The sequence below is a fragment of the Crocodylus porosus genome, unplaced genomic scaffold (assembly GCF_001723895.1).
Source record: "Crocodylus porosus isolate Cpor-Errol unplaced genomic scaffold, CroPor_comp1, whole genome shotgun sequence".
In the NCBI taxonomy this organism is placed as follows: domain Eukaryota; kingdom Metazoa; phylum Chordata; order Crocodylia; family Crocodylidae; genus Crocodylus; species Crocodylus porosus.
The window spans coordinates 38,819,542-38,829,014 of record NW_017728909.1 but is presented as its reverse complement, the minus strand read 5'-3'; the positions used below and the strand labels follow the sequence as shown (position 1 = coordinate 38,829,014).

Sequence of the window (9,473 nt, the reverse complement as noted above, 5' to 3'; positions counted from 1 at the left end):
GCTTTTCCAGGCTAAAGAGTCCCATGGCTCTCAGCCTGTCATCGTAAGGTCTGTTTTTCTGACCTCTGATCATGCGCGTCGCCCTTCTCTGGACTCTCTCAAGCTTCTCCACATCCTTTTTGAATTGTGGAGCCCAAAACTGGACGCAGTTTCATACTGGAGGTCTTTTACATAAAATGCAACTCCTCCTCCTCTTATCCCCTTCCTGTCCTTTCTAAACAGTTTGTACCCATCCATGACACTATTCTAGTCATGTAAGCTATCCATAGGCAGATTAATGGACACGACAGCTAGGCATGAACCCAGGGGCCCCTGCCAATTTGAGGCCCCAGGATCCTTATCAGCAGGGAAATGAAAGCCATGGTTTTAAACTTGGCACATGTTTGTCTGCCAGCAGGGAGACAAAAATGGCACCAAGTTTAAAAATGTGGCTTTCACATTTGCTTCCCTGCAGCTGGACCAGGCCCCTCCCCCAGTGGGGCTGGTGGGGCAAGCTGGCGCTGTGCTGGCTGGGAGTGCCACGCAGCACTCCGCCTTGGTGGTGAGGCAGGAGTGCTGCACTGCACTGCTCCTCTGCAGCAGGCAGTGTTACTTGGGTGGGACATAACCCCCTATATCCACCCCTTCCAGCACCGCAACCCACTCACTGAGGTGTGGCAATACTGGCTTAACCCAGCCTGGTTGTTGCATGTGTGCAGCCATCTACCAGCAGCTCAGGGTATGTGGGTCAGGGTAACAGGGACCAGGCAAGAACAAGACTGAGCCACGGGCAGCTCGTGGGGGGCGGCCTCAGTGTGATTGAGGAGGGAAGAGGTTCTGTGAGGGGAATGGGTGTGGCTGGGTGTGCATGTCTTTCTGTTTCTGTATATACATGTCTGTGTTTGTGTGTGTGTGTCTCTGTGTGTACACATGTCTGTATGCGTGCGTGTGAGTGGGTGTTTGTGCATCTCTGTGTGTGCGTCTGTGGTGTGTGTGGATGCATCTGTCTGTGTGTGTGAGCATCTGTGCATCTGTCTGCATCTGTTTCTGTGTGTGTGTGTGTGTGTGTGTGTACATCTGTGCATGTGTGTGATTATGTGTGTGTGTTCATGGAAGGGAGAGTGTTTGTGTTTGTGTCCATGTGCAGAGAGTGAGTGAGAGTAGAGTGCACACCTGTCTGTGCATGCCTGTGTGTGTGTATGTTTGGTCATAGTGGGGGAGAGGTGGCGGGTAGTAAGGAAAAGTGGTGGGCATGTGCCCCACACAGTCCCCAGCCTGAAAGGGTCCTCCCAGCCTCCCCTGCCAGCACCAGGAGGGAAATGGGTCCCTTCCCCTCCTGCAGCCCAGTGCCCATGGGGGGAAGGGGCCTCCAATTTTGTATTTTCCCAGGACCCCGGTACAACTTCATCTGCTTCTAGAGCTATCCCACCAAGTCTCTGTTATTCCAGTCACGTCATAGTTCTGTGACAGTTCAAGGACTTCTAATTCTTCCTGTTTGTTTCTCAGGCTTTGTGCATTTGTGTATAGACAGCAGAGGTAACTAGCCAATAGCCCTTCTTTCTCAGGAAGAATAAGAACACCACCATTGTTGCCCCTTCCTGCTTGCACTTCCTACAGGTCACTCACTTCCCCATTTACATCAGGGCTTTGGTCTCCATCCCCTGGTGAACCTAGTTTAAAGCCCTCCTCACTAAGTTAGTGAGTCTGTCTGTAAAGTTGCTCTTCCCTCTCTTTGCCAGGTGGATTCCATCTCTTCTTAGCAATCCTTTTTCTTGGAACAACTTCCCATGATCAAAGAAGCCAAAACCCTACTTGCGACCATTTCTGTGGAACCATGCATTGATCTGCAGGATGCATCCACTCCTGCCTGGGCGTTTCCCCTTGACCAGAAGGATTGAGGAGAGCACAACCTAAGCCCCTGTCCCATTTACGCTTGCACCCAGAGCCCTGTAGTCACTTGCTTTTGCTCTGCTCTGGCAGGCTCTAGCCCCACTGCAACCTAGGGCATAGAGCATAGGCCCAGTCTGGCCTGGTAGTGATGGCATGGCAGCTCTGATCCTAGTGGAACAAAGGTAGAGGGTTGTGGGACAGGCAGGGGGCAGAGGGTATAGAGAAGGGGAAGTGGGGAAAGATGGAACAGGGGGTGGGGGATGGAGGCTACAGGGAGGTAGACAGGTGATAGGGGAAAAGCTGCAGGAAGGAGAGGCAGGAGGACAGAGGTAGTGGAGGGCAGGCAGCAGTTAGAGCTGGAGCTGGAGCTGAAGCCTCAGAAGCTTCCTGCCCATCCTACCTGCCCACTGCCTCATAGTTTAATCCAAGATGAGAGCCTTTTTCCTCATGTTAAATGAGGGAAAAAACCCTCATCTTGGATTTAGCTAAATACAGTAGATAGAAAGTACGAATAACGCTTATTCCATCAGTGGACTAAGAATGAGGATACTGATGTTGTATTCTTTATTCTTCCACTGGCTTTTATAGATTTTATAGTCTTCTGACTTCTCTGTGGCTTATGCTGCCTACACACATTCAAATAATCTGGGAGAATTCTTCCAGGTTTGTTCGCCTGGTAGACAAGGTTTAGATTCATGGATTGTAAGGCTGGAAGGATCTTGGAAGATAATTGGGGCCAGCCCCCTGGACTAGACAGGAAAGACAGCTGGGGTCAGGTGACCCCAGCAGGGTGACTGTCCAGTCTCCTCTTGAAGATTTCCAGCGTAGGCAATTGCACTACCTCTGATATTTCACAGTCTAGACACCCTAACTGTGAAAAAGTTTTTCCTATCGTTGAACCTGAAATGATCTTCCAGGAGTTTGTGGCCATTACTGATGGTTTTCCCCAAGGGTGCCCTGGTGAACAGTTGTTCACCAAGCTCTTGATGTACTCTCTTGATGTAGTGGTAAGCTGCTACCAAGTCCCTCTCGGCCTTCTGTTTTTTAGGCTGAAGAGTCCCAGGTGCCTTAGACTTTCCTCATACGGGTTGCTGTGCAAGTTTCTAATTATATGGGTGGCTCTTCTCTGGACTTTCTCAGGCTTTACCATGTCCTTGTTAATGTCCAGTGCCCAGAACTGGATGCAGTACTCCAGCTGTGGTCTCACTAATGCTGAGTAAAGCAGAAGAATCACTTCCTTGGTTTTGCTTAAGATGAATCAATTGATGCACACCAGAGCATTATTTGCCCTACTGGCTACAGCATTGCACTGACAGCTCATATTCATACTGTGGTCTGTTACTACCCCTAGGTCTCTTTCATTCATGGTGCTGGGCAATTTGGCTCTGCCAAGCCAGTAAGTGCGCTGAGGATTGTTCATCCCCTGGTGGAGCACTTTACGTTTCTTGATGTTGAACTTCATCTGGTTTTGATCTGCCCAGCTTACTAGCCTGTCTAGTTCTGCCTGTATCTGTAGCCTCTCGTCAAGTGTGACCATGCTTCCCCATAAACTTGGCTTCATCATTAAACCTGGCCAGAGCTCTTCACCCCCACATCCACATCATTGTTAAATACATTGAAAAGAGCTGGACTAAGCACTGACCCCTAATGAACACCACTGGCCACTTCTCACCAGGGTGTCACAGATCCATTCACTGTGACTCTCTGTGGCCTCCCTCATAGCCATCTTCCTACCCACCTAACTGTCACACAGCTAAGGCCTCAATCCGTCAATATTCTCATGAGAACATTATGGGATACCAGATCAAAGACCTTTTGGAAATCAAGGTATAAAATGTCAACCTCCTCTCTCTTATCCAGGTGACGAGTTATCTGGTTATAGAAAGATACGAGATTGGTAAGACAAGACTTGCTCATGACAAAGCCATGCTGGCTGTCATTCAGAATCCTGCCTTTTGCAAGCCTATCACACATAGATTCCTTAATCATTTTTTCCAGGATTTTCCCTGGGATAGAAGTTAGGCTAATTGGTCTATGGTTACCCAGGCCCTCTCTCTTCCTCTTCCTGAAGATGGGCACAACATTGGCCCTCTTCCAGTTCTCAGGGACCTCTCCAGAGCACCACAAGTTTTGGAAGAGTTTCACCAGGGGTTCCACGATGACTTTGGCCTGCTCCTTCAGCACTGTCAAATAAATTCATCTGGTTCTGCTGACTGATATATGTCTGTTTTTTTTAAATTGATCATCCACCAGATCTACAGCAGTAGTAGGAAGGCAGTCATTCCTACCATGCTCATTCTGTACCCTGTCTGGCATGATTTTCCCCTTGGCTTGGTAAAATATTGAAGCGAAGTAGTCATTCAGGAGTTCAGTTTTCTCCTGAGTGCTGGTAACCAGCTGTCTGAGTCGTTGAGCAGTGGCCCCACACTCCAAGGTTCTTTAGGTAGATATGATGTATTTTATTAGACCAAGTAAATATTTGGAAAAAATATTCTTTGCAAGCTTTTGGCCACGAGCATCCTTCTTCAGGCATATAGAGAGACTGCTGGTGAATTGTGCACTTTCCTGGGTACAACAGAAACTGAAATGCAAAATGCAAGTCTGTGAAATGCAAATGTGTAGCAGTGAGGATCAGAGGGGTGGAAGACAATAGGTGCAAGACAGGTGTGTGTGTGTGTGTGGAAGAGAGGGGCGTGGGAGGATAACTTCTCCTGGTAGAGGAATTTACCCAGAGCTGCATGTAGAGACATTCATATTTTGAGGCCCTGAACAGTGGACAGCTTGCAGTGCTGGGAAGTGGGGGCTGGCATTTGGAGGGGAGGGCACACCTCTCAGTATACTCTGCAGGCTCTCTTAGTTTGCCTCTCAACAGATGGCAGCTGTGCATCAGACAGCCCTGATTGGTTGATGACCCAGATTGCCAGTGATCACCCTGTGCTTCCCTACAGTACAACGTGGGGATTGTGGAGCAGGTGTTTTCTGCTCCCTGCTGGAGCAGCAGAGTCCAGTGGGGGGAGAGGCAGGATGCTGGAAGCCACAACACATACTGACATCTAGGTTGTTCCCAGGTTATTTTTCTCCTGGAATGGCCATTTTTACTCTAAGAGGAAAAGCCTGAAAATCTGTACTTTTGTACAAAACTGGATGTTTGTATGAGGTCTTAGCTTCTCTATCCATAAAACAGAGTGAATAATACCTAACATATATTGCAGGGGAGGGGGGTAAAAGGATAGGGATGAGAGAGAAGGAAAGGAGCTCCCTTTATGAATCTATAGTACTACACAGGTGTCTTCACTTTATTATGATACCTTTTTTACCATGATACCTATAAAAAAAAATCTTGACAGTAGTCAGACTACTGAGGTCATATGACTGCTGCCTACCCTACTGACTACTATTATAACCTTGTTTCATCATGCTTTCATGTTTGTCTGGATTCATCTATTCTATCCATCTTAGACTGCAACTCTCTGAGGCATATGCCATTTTTTGTTTCAGGTTTGTACAGTGATGAGGGCACCAGGGTCCTGGTGCATGACTAGAGTTCCTGTGTACTATGATAATACCAATAAAAATTAAGAATAACATTCTGAGACACTTGGAGATGCTTGGTAAATGCCAGCTAAAATGATTATAGTAACCTCTCCCGGTGCTTATTGGTTCCTGTAGTTACAGGAATCTAATCTAAATCTCTCTAGCTGAAAATTAATATTGTTTCTTTTTGTCCTGTTCTCTATGCCTTGAAGAACAAGTTGTTGTCCTCTTTTCAACCACCTTTTACATACTGACAGACTGTTATCATGTCACCCCCCAGAATCTTTTTCCCCCCAAAACTAAACATACCCATTTCCATTCACTTCTCCTCATGGGTTTTCAAAATGTTATACTTTTTGTTGCTCTCACCAGTGTTGAGTTGAATGAAATAATTACCATAGGGTATGCACAGATGTTTGCTGCCCCAATTTACAATCACAAATTATTTTAAGTCATGTGATCATAGATTAGGGGTAGCTTGTGCACAATTTGCTGATGCCAGAAGCCACGCTGGGAACCTGGCGTAAGTAACTTGGGTTGGTGGGGAAGGTGGAGGTGGGTTCAAGGACAGGGCTAGCAGGTCCATGAGGGCTGGAAGGGTCCACGAAGCTTGGCAGGATCTGGTGGTCTGGCAGTTCTATGGAGGGGATCCACAGGATCTGGTGGGTCTGGAGGTGCAGGGTTGTCTGTTTGAGGCTGGAGGGTTGAGGGGGTAAAAATAGCCTGGTTGGGATCAGGGAGTAGGAAAAGTGCAGCTCCAGGGCTGTGGTGAGCAGATGGGCATCTGCCGAGGGGTCCTGCCCCTGTTGCTGCACTCCAAATGTATGCAGACATTCAGTAGATTAGGCTAACCTGTTTTCAATTTAACTTAGTTCGTCTCCTCAGGTGAACTAATTTATATTGGGCCAGCCACTTTTTGTCTTTTTTACCCTCCCCAAACATCTGCACAAATTGGCACTTAGACCTAGCTGTAGTTAGGTCAATCTAAATGTAATGTTGGCATGTACTTGTAGATACAATACTTACGTTTCTGCATCTTATAATTAGATTTGCCTTTCTTACTACAGCATCATTTAATTGTCTCAAATTCAATTTGTCTTCCACTGTCACCCACAGATGCCTTTTATGCAGTACCACTGCTTAGCCAGTTACTACCCATTTTGTATTTGTCCTTTGATTTCTCTTTTTTATCTTTAGAACTTTGCACTTCTCATTTTTTTAAATTCATCTTATTGATTTCAGACCATTTTTCTAATGCACTGAGAGTATATTGAATTCTAGTCTTATTCTCTGAAGAACTTGCAACCCCTTCTGCTTGGCTTCATGTACACATTTTATAAGCATGCTATTTATTCTATTATCCAGATCATTAATGAAAATATTGACCAGCACTGGACTCAGGTGAGTCCCCTGCAGGATTGCATATGCCCCCTCAGTTACTGTATACTGGTTTTGTCTACATCATGTTTCCCTAATTTGTTCATGAGAATGTCACATGGGACATTTATTTAAAAAATCTATCTGTCTATCTATCTATCTATCTATCTATCTGTCTATCTATCAATCACTTCTGTAGCATCCTCCCTCTCCAGTAGACCAATTACCCTGTCAAAGAAATTAATGTAATTGACTGATCTAACATAATTTGTTCTTGACAATTTTTATGAGCTATTTCCTATCAACTTTTCTTGCAGGGGCTTACAAATTGATTAATAAAGTGTTCTAATACCTTTCTGGGTGTTGAAGTGAAACTGATAGGTATCCTTTCTCCCATGCTTAGAGGTATTATGTATCCTTTTTCCAACACTGCAAGACCTCACCCATCTTTTAAAAGATAATTGCTAAAGGTTCAGAGATTGCTCTGGTTAATTCCTTAAGTTTTCCATGGTAAATGCCATCAAGCTTTGCTGACTCAAATACATGTAATTTCTTCTTCCCATCTTCTGACCTGTGTAACGTAAATATAACTTAACATCCTTTATCATGAATGTGCTAAGAAATTTGATTTTGGAAACCATTTCCTCCCTTAATTGTTTAACAAAAATATGATTTGTTATTTATTACTTAGATGTGCAACCTAGTTTTTACTTAGGATATCTTATTCAATCTTTAAAATACAGTGAATTCATCACTAGTCTGATGTTAATTGATACCTGTCGCAGAGCACTTAGGTGCCCTGCGCCTGAAAGCAGAAACAGCTTGGGAGAGACCACCAGTGGTGAGAAGGGGGAGGCTTAGCTGCCAGTCACCAGGGCAGCGCAGGTGTTGGCTGCTAGGGCAACCAGTGAAACCAGCTGACAGGATGGGGCAGGGCTTAGCCATTCTTAAGCCCAGGCAGGAGGCCAGGAGGGCAGTTCCCCTCCGGTGACCGAGGGAGGAGGGACACGGCTAGTACAGACAAAGGGGAGAACCGTGACGGTGGGAACATTCCCTAGTCACTGCTGGGGTTGGAGTGCTCTCTCTCTGGTAGGGACTGAACGTTGTTTGACCGGATGGTCTAGCTTTTATGTTGTAGCCTAGGGGCTTTGTGTTCTTGTGTTTACTGTTTACTGGAGGACCGGGTGAGGCTATTAGGGGTCAGACGAGGCCTCATAGGAGCTCCATGGTAGCCTGGGGACCCTGGCTCCAGAGTGGGCACAGCATTTGGGGGGGCAGTGAGAAGCCCCAGAGCAAGGGGGGAGGCAAGGCATAACAGGGCCCAGGTCAAACCATATCAGTACCATCTGCGAGGCTTGGGCTGCGGTGTAGGAGAGGAAAAGGAGCTGCAGGTAGCACCCCCTGGCACCTGGGCGCATAAAATGGGCAGCCTTCTGCTAATTACATAAACCAATTAATCAATTAAGATCAAGGCATGGCAGACAAGTAAGTAGGTGGTTGGCCTATAACAGGAGGGCGGAATCATACCTAGAAAGGCTCCGATAGTGATACCCCTGTCACAGTACCCCTTATCTACAGCTGAGGCAGAAGTTTGGGAGCTTATGTGTCCTGATTGATATTATTACTGTAAATATCAAAACAGCTGTCATGATATGAACAATCTAATTACAGATGTTGGAACTTGAACGTAGGCATGCATGCTATTGAGAAGTCCTGATTCATATATAAGTTCTTATTCTCTGCATTCAATCTATCCCTAACTCCAACATTGATTCTGTTATTTTAATCCTAGGTTCCCTCATTTCTTTGTAGAGACTTTGTACACTGTTAAAAGCAAAGTGTTTTTAGTGAGCCTATTTTGGCTGGTACAGATCGTTTGCTTATCTGCCCCCAAACACTTTCTTCTAGTTTTGTTTTCATGCTGTGGCAGCATCTACCAATGAATTTGCCACTTCCTATGATATTGGCATAGTGCATAGTGTTGAGATGCTCTGGTGCTAGGAATACCTGACACACTAAGCTAGGTACAGGTGCTACACAAAATTTGAAATAAGCACTTGGAAACTGAACCAAACCCATCACAGTACAGAAGTTCAGAGCACATAGACTGGACGAAAAATGACAGAACTCGGTCTAAGAAAGTTTTGGAACAATGTTCACTCAGATGTATGTGAACTAAGTTAGTCTAGTGCAGCAAACTTCTATACCAAATCAAATCCCCTATTGAATCAAGTCAGGTTGCTCTCCTGGCATCCCAGGCTCCTGTGCAGGTCCCCCTAGCCCTCCCTTGCAGGGAGGAGCACTGGAACTTGGCCCATGCTTGGCTGCTCCAGGCAAGTGCCCAGCAGGCCCTGCCCCCAGGCTGTCACAGAGCTAAGTCAGCAAACCTCTATCTCCAGCCCCACCTCCTGCCTCCAGTCAGCTGTCAGTCCCAGGTGGGACAGAGGTAGAGAAGGATGAGCAGAACTCCCTGCTGGAGTAGAGAGGTGGTGCTACCAGTGTACCCCACATTCCCAGCCTGGGTTGGCAGGGCACAGAGTGTCCCTCCTCTTAGTTTCATAGTTTCTAGGGTCGGAAGGGACCTGAGCAGATCATTGAGTCCGATCCCCTGCCATGGCAGGAAAGAGTACTGGGGTCAAACGACCCCAGCAAGGTGTACATCTAGCCTCCTCTTAAAGACCCCCAGGGTAGGA

General features: G+C 46.4%; 1 protein-coding gene and 1 long non-coding RNA gene across 4 annotated transcripts in view; both read left to right on the top strand.

Moving 5' to 3' along the window:
* Nucleotides 1-4,743, top strand: part of LOC109307941 — an 18,934-nt gene extending 14,191 nt beyond the window's left edge. Inside the window, exons 2-3 of the long non-coding RNA XR_002100416.1 lie at nt 2,058-2,061; nt 4,686-4,743. This is a non-coding gene — a long non-coding RNA (uncharacterized LOC109307941). The remainder of the gene's footprint in view (nt 1-2,057; nt 2,062-4,685) is intronic.
* The window catches only part of PDE4D (phosphodiesterase 4D), a 1,130,464-nt gene that overhangs the window by 648,705 nt on the left and 472,286 nt on the right, over nt 1-9,473 (top strand). The gene's annotated exons all lie outside the window — the stretch shown is intronic.